At 39.1% G+C, this 12445-nt stretch overlaps 1 pseudogene; it reads left to right on the top strand.

Moving 5' to 3' along the window:
• Positions 1-10333: 10333 nt before the first annotated feature.
• Positions 10334-11306, top strand: LOC122747406 (annotated as a pseudogene).
• The last annotated feature ends 1139 nt before the right edge of the window (positions 11307-12445 follow it).

The following is a 12445-nucleotide window of genomic DNA, read 5'->3' as shown; positions in this document are numbered from 1 at the left end:
CTATGGTATCACCCTTAATGCCTAAATCATGAAACTATTTTGACTGTATCTTGGTATACAGGGTGAGAGGTTGGTCTATACCTAGTTTCTGCCAAATTGCTTTGCAGTTTTCCCAAAAATTAAAAAAAAATTTTTTTAGTGAGGCAATTGGGGTTAAGTGACTTGCCCAGGGTCACACAGCTAGTAAGTCTTAAGTGTCTGAGGTCGGATTTGAACTCAGGTACTCCTGACTCCAGGGCCAGTGCTCTATCCACTGTGCCACCTAGCTGCCCCTCCAAAATTTTTTTTTTTTTGCCAAATAGTGAGTTCTCGTTCCAAAAGCTTGGCTCTTTAGGTTTGTCAAATACTATATTACTATGGTCATTTACTACCGTGTACTGTGTACCTAAACTATTCCACTGATTCATTACTCTATTTCTAATTCAGTATTAGATTGTTTTGATGATGACTGCTTTTGTAATGAGGAAATTGTGGGAATTGAGTGATTGCTACTGACTCTATCTTGTGACTCAATTCTGGATCTAGTTCAGTTGCCTTTCTTTTCAATTGTATGTCTAGTCCAATTTCTGTCTTATGAGAAAACTTTATTCAATTATGGTAATTGTGAGAAAATTTCATCGCATTGTTTGAAAACCCTACATATCTGGGAAACTGGACCATCTCTACCTGTTGCTTAGAGACCTTTAACTAAGGATCTTGGTTATGCTGACCAGAAACTCAGCCAGATCTAGAGAATGATGCAAGGAATTTTCTCACGATTATGTAACTCAAGCAACCCATATATCCTACCTGAAAAGTTGCCCCATATAGGTCAATCAGTTATTGTTTCCATGTTCCTTTGATTGAATACAAACACTTAGGGGAGTGGCCACATCTTTTTCTGATTTCAGAGAGTCAGACCTCTTCACTCTCCCCTTCTCAACTTGGAGAGTCCATAATCTTTTCTCCAATTAGAAATCAGATTACCTAATTTTGTATCCTATTAATTGTTTTCTTTTAATTAATTGGTCTTATTTGATTATTTGTTTTTTTATAAATTTTTTTTTTGTGGGGCAGTGAGGGCTAAGTGACTTGCCCAGGGTCACACAGCTAGTAAGTGTCAAGTGTCTGAGGCCGGATTTGAACTCAGGTATTCCTGACCCCGGGCCCAGTGCTTTATCCACTGCGCCACCTAGCTGCCCCTATTTAATTTTTTTTTTTTTTTTAGTGAGGCAATTGGGGTTAAGTGACTTGCCCAGGGTCACACAGCTAGTAAATGTCAAGTGTCTGAGGCCGGATTTGAACTCAGGTACTCCTGACTCCAGGGCTGGTGCTCTATCCACTGTGCCATCTAGCTGCCCCTGGTTATTTGTTTTTTTTTTTATTTTTTTATTTTATTTTTTTGGGCAATGGGGGTTAAGTGACTTGCCCACGGTCACACAGCTTGTAAATGTCAAGTGTCTGAGGCCGGATTTGAACTCAGGTACTCCTGAATCCAGGGCCGGTGCTTTAACCACTGCGCCATCTAGCTGCCCCCTGGTTATTTGTTTTTAATACACAAAAATCTGTTTCATTTTGTATTCGTTATCAAGTGCCAAGCTGAGGAGGCCTACTCCTAATTTGTTATGCAGTTGGCATGCATTGCTTAATAAATCAATATGCTCTGAATCTTGGACCTCTGTTTCCTTAATTATTTCAGATTTCACCCTTCACAATAATACATTTTAAGATCTCATAGTGCTAGGCCACCTTCCTTCACATTTTTTTTTTCCACTGATATTTTTGATCTTTTGATCTTATAGAGGAATTTTGCTTCTCACAGTCTCTTAATCTGGGATGGTGGGTTTATGAGTCACATCAGTACTATTTCATCAATCCTGAGGTTAAGGAAAATTCACTAGGAGGATTGAGGGAGGGGGAACAGTGGGAGACATCTGCCAGAAATTATCAGGCATCCTGTTCTTCTGGTTCAGATCCCTTGATTTTCCTCAAAATAGAACAAAATATGATGGCATTTTTCCAAGGTAAGGACTTGGTCATGTAAGTAGAAATCACATAATTCTAGCTGAGTTTTTAAGATGTTCTTGCAAAAACCCTTTAGTTTTTATTGATTAATTATTGTCTGAAGGAGAGTAGGATACTCACTAATTTCAATTTCATAAAAGTAAAAACTATTTCACATCACCAGATTTCTTTTCCTATAGGTAAAAATGGGTAAATGTTGGTTTTTTAAAGCACCAGAGTAATTAATTTTGATTTTTAAAAAAATAATAAACATTTTTATTTATAGTTTTGAGTTCCAAATTTTATCCCTCTTTCCCTCCCCCATTCCTGAGGCAGCAAACAACCAGATATGGGTTATAAATATAAAATTATGTAACATAACCATATTAGTCATTTTGTATAAGAAAACTTGAATAGAAAATGAAGGAAATTGAAAAATAGCATGCTTCAGTCTACATTCAATCAATATTAGTTCTTTCTTTGGAGGTACATGGTATGTTTCACCAATAGTCCTTTGGGATTGTCTTGGATCATTGTATTGTTGAGAATGGTTAAATCATTCACACTTGTTCATCAAGCAATATTGCTATCTCTGTGCACAATGTTCTCTTGGTTCTTCTCTCTTCACTATACATCAGCTCACATAAGTCTTTCCAGACCTTTCTGAAATCATCCTATTTGTCATTTTTTATAGCAAAATAATATTCCATCACCATCATATATCACAGCTTGTTTATCCATTTCCCAATTGATGGGCATTCCTTTGATTTCCAATTCTTAGCCACAACAAAAAGAGCAGCTATAAATATTTTTGTACAAATAGGTCTTTTTCTCTTTTTGGGGATGTCTTTGGGATATAAACCTAGCAGCTGTATTTCATCTGTCATTTATTTATACAAGCAAATACCTGTATAATGGATTCATCATTTGATAATAGCAGAAAAGTTCAGATTTATATAATAGATTTACAAAGTAATTTCCTCCTAACAACCTTGAGATATAAATATTATTCCCATATTATATATTGGGGCAGCTAGGTGGTGTGGTGGATAGAATGAAAGGAGTGGGGTCAGGAAGACTGATCTTTCTGAGTTCAAATCTAGCATCAGACACTTACTAGCTACGTGACCCTGGGAAAGTCACTTAATGCTGTTTGCCTCAGTTTCCTTATCTATAAGATGAGCTGGGGAAGGAAATGTCAAACCACTCCAGTATCTTTGCCAAAAATAATCCCAGATGGGGTCACAAAAAATTGGACACAACTAAAAAATGACTGAATAATAATAACAACTGAAGTGCCAGAGAAGTTAAATACTTGTTCATAGTCACCCAGCTAGTAAATGGTGGCACCAGAATTTGAACTAATTCTTCTTACTCAAAATTCAGTGTTCTTTCCACTACCAGCCACATCTCAGTTGAAAATAACATCAGTGAATTCTCTCTGTACAGAACTCTGAATAGATTTTATGTTAGTACTTATTACTCAATAGGGATGAATTTCTTTCTTTTTCTTTTCAATAGGGATGAATTTCTAAGGATTGTAGAGAAGAAGAGAGCAGAAAAAGACCTCCAAAGACAGGCAGGGGAAGTCCAACTATTCTTACATGATCACAAAGTATCTAAATACTCAAGCTTACATTGGTCAGACCTCTAAAGAATGATTATCTTTCCAAGGAAAGGTAATTAATCAATGAAACAATGAGAAATGGGATGCATGGTATATTCTCGTGAAGATTTTATAAATATGAGAAATAAGGCAAATGGGTTAATAGTTGCTGAAATCTTTTTAAAAAATAAAAGTACAGTGACTTTCCTCATAAAGTCTTTTTCTTTTTAAGATATCTAGAGAATCTATACATGGCTGTCAAGTCCAAATTTGGCTTCTTTGTGGTACACTGGTAAGAATGCTGCAGTTGAAGTTGGAGGAATCAAATGCATTGACTGGCTATGATGTCAGAAGAAGTAAAGTCATAGACTTTAAGCCAAAAGGCTTAGAAACATACTTCATGGGTCTAAGTAACTGGTATCATGTTTCCAACAGTGATTAGCATATGAGAAATTGTGAAACAGAAATGTTTAATGAGAGGTAAGGTAAATTGGTACCTCTGAGAAAGTATAAAACAAAACAAAACAAAGAGAAACTCACTAGGATGTTGGGATTGTATCTAGAATAACAAGAAACTGCTTTCACTATGGTGAAAATTTTATTTATTCTCTCTTTTTTTTTTTGTTGGGCAATGGGGGTTAAGTGACTTGCCCAGGGTCACACAGCTAGTTAAGTGTCAAGTGTCTGAAGCCAGATTTGAACTCAGGTCCTCCTGAATACAGGGCTGGTGCTTTATCCACTTCACCACCTAGCTGCCCCCTTTGCCACCTCTTTCAGTCTTGAATAGGGTTTTGTGGCTATGTTTGGTCCTACAGTCTTGGATATATTTTTTAAATTCTGAGCCTGACCTTGCTTTTCTGGGCTCCTTTCACTAGCTTCTACTTCTCCTGATGTATCTGCTCTCAAAGCATTGCCAGGTTTTAGCCTTCTCTATATCTTCTGCATTCAGAGTGCTGCTCTCTTTGGGACCTTCTATTGAATTTTAGGGTTTTTGTTTGCTTGTTTGTTTTTGTGGGGCAATGGGGGTTACACAGGGTGCCCAGGGTCACACAGCTAGTAAGTGTCAAGTGTCTGAGGTTGGATTTGAACTCAGGTCCTCCTGAATCCAGGGCCAGTGCTTTATCCACTGCGCCACCTAGCTGCCCCTATTTATTCTCTTAAATACTAAATCCAGCAATATTTTTTTAGTCTTCATCCTTCTTGACTTTTTTTTTTAGTGTTTGGCACTCAAGCACTCTCTCCTCCTAGTCCCATTTCTTCCCTGGTTTTCCCATGCCACTACTTTCTCTGGCTTCTCATGCCTGTCTGAAACTTTCTTTTCAACCAGCTTTGCCTGCTTATTATTGTTCACCTACTCCCTAGATATAAGTGAGCACCTTTATCTTCTGTCTCTATATTTTTGTTGGTTTCATCGCTTCACATAGGCTGTTACCATTTCTATGTAGACTAATCCCAAATCTACATATCCAGCCTTTGTCTCTTTCCTAAACTTCAGACTTGCATCACAAGTTGCTTGTTGGACATGCCAAATTGGGTGTTTTGTCAGCATCTCAAATTCAAACTAGGCAAAATGAAAATAATTATTTTTCATTTTAAGAATCATTTTTATTAGTCTTTTGTTTGCTGAATATTTTCCTTCCTTTATCCTACCCAACCAACTTTTTCTTGTAAAAGAAAGTTAAAAAATTAAAAAAAAAATTTAGATCCAAGATGGCAAAATAGAAGTTTCACAGTCAAGCTCTCTCTGTATTCCACACCATACAACTTTAAAATAATGGGTAAAATCAAATTCTGGAGTGGCAAAGCCAACAAAAAGTCAAGGGAAAACTTTTTTTTTTATCCTAAGAAGGTTTAGGAGGTCAGAAAAATAGGTCTGTGAAACTGGGATGGGGGCTGTGATGAGTAAAACTAAATGTGTGGAAGCCTATTTCTGTCCCAATTGTAGGGAAAGCTAGCTAGGATTTACTTGTAAATTAGAAGCTTTAGCACCAGTCTTTAGACATTCAGCCTTTATTAAAGAGTAAAGAGAGAACATGTGGAGCTCAGAAAAATAGGAAAGCCTATCTACCCTAGAGGAGAGATAAGAGTTTAGCCTGGACTCCTTCTTCTCTTCTGCTGCCACAAATTTGTCCCAGTAACCAACTGAGAGAGGAAGCAGCACTTCCTGCATCCCCCAGAAGAGGCTGTCCTTATACACTGCTTCAAGCTGATTGGCTAGTGTCACCCAAATCCATTGGTTCACTGGACTTGAGGGTGGTCACATGTTGATGTCATAGTCCACAGCCTCTGAGAACAATCCTCTTGGGAGTCAGCCAGGTGTGGCTTTAATTGAATTAATTTTAAGTGGGTTAATCAGCAAAGTCAATCACTCTCAGTCAATCTAATTAGTCCAAATCAATCTGGGGCCTTTGGGCATTTAGCAAATCCCATTATTTTCTCACAGTGGACATGAGAGTGAAAGCAGAGCTGCCCAGTTTTTATTCTGCTTCTGTTTTCTTTATCAGGGATGATCTTTATACTGGAAACAACAAAACAAAAATTACTAACAGTGAGTTGATACCCAAGATAAATAAAAATTTAGTAAAGATTAATATCGGAAGTTTTAGCTGAACCATTTGAGAGACTGCATATGCTACTGAAGCAGCTTTTGAAGGACCACCCCTTTTGGGAGGAAAACTCGAATGCGAGGAACTTCCAGGACACTAACTTAAAAGTGAGGGTGGGAATGGAAGTTGGCGTTCTCTGGCTACAAAACTTAGCCGTGGCAGCATGCGCGCGGGTGAGAGGAGTTGAGAAACATGTGGTTGGTGTTCGGCTTTCAGTGTGCTGGTTCTCAGCCTGGCGGGCAGTTTGGGATTTGGTGAGTTTTATAAAGGAAAATAGACTAAGTTTAGATCTAAGGTCGTTCATCTGTATTTCTACTTCCCTATTTCCCCAATTGGTATCACCTTTTGTTGTCTAATTAATTCCCAAGCAATAAAAACTAATCCCTCACAGATTAAAGCTCAGAGGCTTCTTTTTCTTAGTGGTCTGGGATATATATATATATATATAAAAGGGAAAAGTTAAAAGGGGGAGCTTAATGCTCCATATGTCCAATTTTGAATCTCACAATTCTCTGAGACATCAAGAAACAATAAAATGAAGTCAAATGAATGAAAAAAATAGAAGAAAATATGAAATATCTTATCAGAAAGACAACTCATCTGGAAAATAGATTGAAGAGAGATAATTTGAGAATGATTGGATTACCTGAAAACCAGGATTTTTAAAAAGAGCCTAGACATAATTTTTCAAGAAATTTTAAGGGAAAACTGCCCTAATATCTCAGAATCAGATGGGAAAACAGAAACCAAAAGAATTCAGTGATCCCTTCCTGAAAGAAATATCAAAAAGAAAACTCCAAGGAATATTATAGCTAAATTCCAGGACTCCCAGATGAAGGAAAAAAATATATAAGTAGTTAGAAATCATTCAAATATCATAGATAGGAACATACAGGATTTGGCAGCTAACACTATGAGGAGTGGAGGACTTGGAATATGAAATGCCAGAAGGCAAAGGAGTTAGGATTATAATCAAGAATAATATACCCAGCAAAACTGAATATAATCCCTCAGGGGGGACACACAGCTATTTAATGAAATAGAGGACTTTCAAGTGTTCCTGATGAAATTACCAGAGCTAAATAGAAAATATGACATTTAAATACAAAACTCAAGAGAAACACAAAAAGGTACATGTCAAAAAACCCCATAAAATGAAACTGTTTGTATTCCTATATGGGAAGGTGATACATGTTACTACTAAGAACTGTAACATTATTAAGGCAGTTAGAAGAAGTTGACATAGAGAGGGGCATTGATGTGAGTCAGTTGTGTTGGGATGATCTCAAATAAATGGAGGTATGAGAAAGAGGGATGCATTGAGAGAAGGGAGAAGGGAGAAGAAGAATGGAGAAAATTATCTCACATAAAAGAGGCATTAAAGGAACAGTTTTACAGTGGAGGGGGAAATGGGGTTGGGAAATGCTTGAACCTTACTCTCCTTTGAACAGGTTCAAAGAAACAATCAATCATTTCTTTTTCTTTTTCTTCTTCTTCTTCTTCTTCTTCTTCTTCTTCTTCTTCTCCTTCTCCTCCTCCTTCTCCTCCTCCTCCTCCTCCTCCTCCTCCTTCTCCTCCTCCTCCTCCTCCTCCTCCTCCTCCTCCTCCTCCCTCTCCTCCTCCTCCTCCCCCTCCTCCTCCCCCTCCTACTTCCCCCCCCCCCTCCTCCTCCTCCTCCTCCTCCCTCCTCCTCCTCCTCCTCCTCCTCCTCCTTCTCCTTCTGGGCAATGAGAGACTTGCCCGGAGTCACACGGCTAGTAAGTGTCAAGTGTTTGAGGTCTGATTTGAACTCAGGTACTCCTGAATCCAGGGCCAGTGCTTTATCCACTGTGCCATCTAGCTGCCCCCAACTATCAATAATTTCAATAAAGATAATGCCAGCAATGAGACAAAGCAGTACTTAGATGAAAATGTGTCATTCTAAATGCTTACATCAAAAAAAGAGAGACAGAAAGAGCAGATCGAGTAGTGGTCATGCTACTAGAAAAAGAAAAAATTAAACATTCCTAATTTTAAACACCAAATCCATGAAATCAAAGAAGAGATTAATAAAATTGGAAGAAAAAACAAACATCAAAGTAATAAATAAAACCAGGAGCTGGTTTTATGGGAATAAACCCCACAACAAAATGGACCATTGGTTAATTTGATTTTTTTTAAAGAAAAAAAAACCCCTCAAATTGCCATTATCAAAAAAGAAAAGGGTGAATGCACCACCAAATGAAGATAAATTAAAACAATTATTACAAGCTATTTTACCCAATTATATGTCAGTAAAATTGACAATCTAAGTGAATTGTATAACTATTGACTAAAAAATTGCTCAGATTAACAGAATGGGAAACAGAATACTTAAATAACCCTATCACAGAAAAAGAAATTGAACAATCCATAAATGAGCACCCTAAGAAAAAATCCCTAGGACCTGATGGATAGTAAATCCATTTGAAAGAATATGTAGGGGCAGCTAGGTGGTGCAGTGGATAAAGCAGTGGCCCTGGATTCAGGAGGACCTGCGTTCACATCTGGTCTCAGACACTTGACACTTACTAGCTGTGTGACCTTGGGCAAGTCACTGCGCCCCAATTGCCTCACCAAAAAAAAAAAAAAAAGAAAGAAAGAATATGTAAAGGGGTGCTACCAAATTCTTTCTATGGCACAAATGTAATTTTGAAACCTAAACCAAGAAGAGGAAAACAGAAAAAAGAAAACTATACACCAATTTCCTTAATGAATATTAATATATATTTTTAAAATATATACTAGCAATGAGATTACAGCAATATATTGTAAAGATCATAAGTATTACCAGGTAGGATTTATATCTGGAGTGCAAAGCTTGATCAATATTAGAAAAACTATAAACATAATAAACCATATCAATAACAACAGCAAACAAAAATCATATGATTGAGTCAATAGAATCAAAACCCCCTTTTTGGGGGAGTGGGCAGGGCAATGAGGGTTAAGTGACTTGCCCAGGGTCATACAGCTAGTCAAGTGTCTGAGGCCGGATTTGAACTCAGGTCCTACTGAATCCAGGGCCAGTGCTTTATCCACTGCACCACCTAGCTGCCCCCACCCCAAACAAAACAAAACAACTTTTGACAAATATAACACACATGCCTATTAAAAACACCAGAAAGCATAGGAATAAATGAAGTTTTTAATAAAACGATAAGTAATATCTATCTAAAATCAAGAGCAAGTATTATCTGTAATGGAATAAACTAGCAGCCTTCCCAATAATATCAGGGATGAAGCAAGGATATTTATATAACCAGTATTGTTCAATATTGTTCTAGAATTACTAGTTATAGCAACAAGACAAAAAAAAACATAGAAAGAATAAAAATAGGAAGAGAGGAAATAAAACTATTACTTTTGCAGATGATATGATTGTATAATTAGAAAACTTTAGAGAGTCAACCAAAAAACAAAACAAAAAACCTGGTTCAAACAAATAACTTTAAGTTGCAGGACATAAAATAAATCCATACAAATCTATATATTTCTATATATCAGTAACAAAACCCAGTAAGAAGAGATATAAAGAGAAATGTCATTTTAAATAACTGAAGACAGTATAAAAATCTTGGGAATCTCAATTCCAAAACAAATCCAGGAACTATATGAACACCATTAAAAAACACATCTCCCACAAATAAAGACAGATCTAAACAATTGGAGAAATAATTACTTGTGGGTAGGCTGAACCAATATGATAAAAATGACAATTCCATATAAATCAACTTACTCATTCAGTGTTGTATTAATCAATTACTAAAGAATTATTTTACAGATCTAGAAAAAATAATAAAATGTATCTAGAAGAACAAAAGGTCAAGAATATCAAGGGAATCAATGAAAAAAATGTGAAGGAGGGTGACCTAGCAGTACCATATTTCAAACTATATTTCAAAGCAGTAATCATTTATACAATCTCGTACTGGCCAGTGGTGAAGATCAAATATTTCTTCTTGTCGCTTTTCTCTCTGCTGGCCTCCGGGGCTTTGGTCCGGTTTTGGGCCAGAAACTCCGCAACTTTGCTCTCCAGCTCCTGTTCTGACAAGACAGGTCGTGCCCGGCCCTCCATAATATCATCTAGGAAGCGCTGGAGCCCTTCCTTGGGGCCCCGATGGGGCTGGGCCTCTGGTGGGGGTTGGACCCAGCCTTCCTCTTCCTCATTATCACTACCCAGGACAAAAACCCGGCAAGGTGAGGTGGCGACAGAAGCTGGCTGGGTTCCAGTATCCAGCAGGAGGTCAGGGGTATCATAGCGACTGCAGTCAGCCACCATCACAGTGCGGATTGTGCTGGCATTAAGGTTCTGGATTTTGAAGAGCCGCTTCACCACTGGCTGCCTTACATATTCCCCACACCAGATAGGAACCAAGCAGATCCTGCCTCACCAGATGACAACAGTAGGGCCAGCGCTGGGAGAGGAGCGACGTTCAGATGAGTTCTTTGACTCGTTGGATCATGTGATCGACATCCGTGGACACATCATTGGGATGGGTCTATCACCTGACCACAGGTACCTGTATGTCAACAGCCGCTCATGGCCCAGTGGCTCAGTGGTGTCAGACCCCATGCAGCCACCACCTATTGCTGAGGAGATTGACTTACACGTGTTTGACCTTAAGACTATGAAGGAAGTGAAGAGGGCTCTCAGGGCCCACCGTGCCTATACACCCAATGATGAGTGCTTCTTCATCTTCCTCGATGTCAGCAAGGATTTTGTTGCCAGTGGTGCAGAAGACGGACATGGCTATGTCTGGGACTGACACTACAATATCTGCTTAGCCAAGTTCTTCCATGAGGATGTGGTCAACTCTGTGGCCTTTAGCCCCCTGGAACAGGAGCTGTTGCTGAGTGCCAGTGATGATAATAGCATTAAAGTATGGCGGTCACCCCGCACTGTGCGCATCCACCAAGCCTCTCGTCCACGGTCCCGTCCACTCTTCTTCTCCTGGTTGGGCAGCCAAAAGAGCTGAGGAACCCCATCTAGCTATCTTGAACTCACTAGTTCTTCTGAGGGGCAGATACCTTGGTTTACAGGAGATTGTTCTAAGTGCCCAGGCCATCAACAAACCAGAGAGAAGCAACAGTCAAGACTGGTGTGGCTGGTCCGACAAATTAGGACTAAGTCCTCCACCAAATGATGACGCCCATCTTGTTCTCCTTCAAATCCTAGTTCAGGAACTGATTTTGGAGAGCCCTCCAAGTGACAGTGACTGTCACACACTTGCTCAGGACCCTATTTTTGTTTATGGCAGTTTGGTACTGATCTGAAGAATCCTTTCCCATTCTTGGGCTTGCAGTAGTTCTGCCACAAGATGAGGCCCAGCCATTAACATAAACTGTTTGGGGGGCATCATCTGTGTATGACAGCAATGTTGGCAGAATTATAGGAGAAAGAAGAGTTCAGACACAGACTGCTTCACCTCCAACTCCCACCTCCCACCCCTTTAATTCTAGCACAGGGACAACTGAGTAGGATTTATGATTAGAAATAATTTTACAAAATAGGTTATTTGAACCTTCCTTTTACTTAGGTTTCAAATGTGTTCTATTTCAAAGATAGGATTCCCAGTTTTTGAGGTTTGTAAGGAAGCTTAGTTGTATGTGCTTACCAGGAAGACCTGGGCCCCCTCTTAGAGCAATTGCTCACTACCCACCTGGAAGCTAGGGACAACTATTCTGATCAAGGGCTCTCAGAGGTTTTCACTTCATGTGTGTTTTTTTGGTAGCACTACAGTTTATTTCACATATGCCATTGACCCACTAAAGGTAAATGTTTCTCAAATCTGACTCAAATGAGTTTGTTTGGTCCTTGAGATTTACTTTGGTTAGAGCTTCTTGGCCTTGGCTGAACCCCGTTTGGACTTGAAGCACCTCCATTACCTTGGCCTAGCCGAGGATTACGAAGAGTTGGGGCAGCTGACAGATTCAAAGAACCTATTAAAGAATGGTACTGTCACAACAGGGTCCAGGGATAGAGGTGGTTCCTTCCCCCTACTCTGCTTTGCCCCATTCTTTTCCTAAGTAATTTATTTGAACACCAGCATCAGTAGCTCCTTTCCTAGTAACTTGGTCAGGAGCCTGTCTGGGAAGCTGCAGGGAGGGGTTGCTGGGTCTACCTTGGTCAACCTGTTGGCATAAGTCCTTGTGGGGTCCTGGGGTCAAACTTCATATCTACCTTTCCAGTGCACCTCAGTCCAGCCCTGAATAAACCCTCATTGAATAA

This window comes from Dromiciops gliroides, chromosome 3, assembly GCF_019393635.1.
Source record: "Dromiciops gliroides isolate mDroGli1 chromosome 3, mDroGli1.pri, whole genome shotgun sequence".
Classification (NCBI taxonomy): Eukaryota; Metazoa; Chordata; class Mammalia; order Microbiotheria; family Microbiotheriidae; genus Dromiciops; species Dromiciops gliroides.
The sequence above is the reverse complement of the archived record's forward strand: the minus strand, read 5'-3'. Positions and strand labels throughout refer to the sequence as shown.